Consider the following 1471-nt stretch of genomic DNA (forward strand, 5'->3'; position numbering starts at 1 on the left):
ATTTCCAGGTGGGGCAAAACTCAGCACCCAAAAATATGCATTTTTTCCAACGGGGCAAAGCTCAGCCCCCAAAAATGTGCATTTTCAGGTGGGACAAAGCTCAGCCCCCCCAAAAATATGCGTTTTCCAGATGGGACAAAGCTCAGATCCAAAAAAAAACATTGTCCAGATGGGGCAAAAATCAGCCCTTCAAAAGGTGGATTTTTCGGGTGGGGAAAAACTAAGCCCCCAAAAATACGCGCTTTTCAGGTGGGGCAAAAATCAGCCCCCCCCCAAAATATGCATTTTCAGGTGGGGCAAAACTCAAATCCCCAAAAAAAAGCATTTTCCAGATGGGGCAAAAATCAGCCCTTAAAAATATGGATTTTTCAGGTGGGGCAAAACTCAGCCCCCAAAAATGTGCATTTTCAGGTGGGGCAAAATTCAGCCCCTAAAAATGTGCATTTTCAGGTGGGGCAAAGCTCAGCCCCCCAAAAATGTGCATTTTTCGGGTGGGGCAAAGCTCAGCCCCCAAAAATGTGCATTTTCAGGTGGGGCAAAACTCAGCCCCCCAAAAATATGCATTTTCAGGTGGGGCAAAGCTCAGCCCCAAAAATGTGCATTTTTCAGGTGGGGCAAAACTCATCCCTAAAAATATGCATTTTCAGGTGGGGCAAAACTCAGCCCCCCAGAAATATGCATTTTCCAGTTGGGGCAAAACTCAGCCCCAAAAATATGCATTTTCAGGTGGGGCAAAACTCAGCCCCCCAAAATATGCATTTTCCAGATGGGGCAAAACTCAGCCCCCAAAATGTGCATTTTCAGGTGGGGCAAAACTCAGCACCCAAAAATATGCATTTTTCCAATGGGGCAAAGCTCAGCCCCAAAAATGTGCATTTTCAGGTGGGGCAAAACTCAGCCCCCTAAAAATATGCATTTTTCCAACAGGGCAAAGCTCAGCCCCCAAAAATGTGCATTTGCAGATGGGACAAAACTCAGCCCCTAAAAATATGCATTTTCAGGTGGGGCAAAGCTCAGCCCCCCAAAATATGCATTTTCAGGTAAGGCAAAATTCAGTCCCTAAAAATGTGCATTTTTCCAACGGGGCAAAGTTCAGCCCCTAAAAATGTGTGTTTTCAGGTGGGGCAAAACTCATCCCTAAAAATATGCATTTTCAGGTGGGACAAAGCTTTTCCTCTATCTTTCCAGTGGGGAAAAAAACAAAAAACAAAAACAAAAAACAAAACAAAACAAAACAGAACAAACCAAAACAAAAAAAAACAAACCAAAAAAGCCCCGTGAGCATCCCAAAAGTCAAAATTGAGCTGAAAAGCTGCAATTTGCTGAGGCTCTGGCAGGAAACGGGGTGGGAGGGTGAAAGTTTTGGGGACGAAAAGTGTAAATAGTGGGGATTTAAAGGCTCCTGCGGAGGGGGAGGGTTCCTGCTGCGCTTCCGGGAGCGGAGGAGAAATGGGGGTCCCCAAAGGGGGGT

General features: G+C 45.7%; 1 protein-coding gene across 1 annotated transcript in view; it reads left to right on the plus strand.

The window, feature by feature from the left end:
- The window catches only part of LOC106892209 (E3 ubiquitin-protein ligase TRIM11-like), a 12857-nt gene that overhangs the window by 4622 nt on the left and 6764 nt on the right, over positions 1–1471 (plus strand). The gene's annotated exons all lie outside the window — the stretch shown is intronic.

The sequence above is a fragment of the Calidris pugnax genome, unplaced genomic scaffold, assembly GCF_001431845.1.
Source record: "Calidris pugnax isolate Ruff unplaced genomic scaffold, ASM143184v1 scaffold66, whole genome shotgun sequence".
NCBI classification, from domain to species: Eukaryota; Metazoa; Chordata; class Aves; order Charadriiformes; family Scolopacidae; genus Calidris; species Calidris pugnax.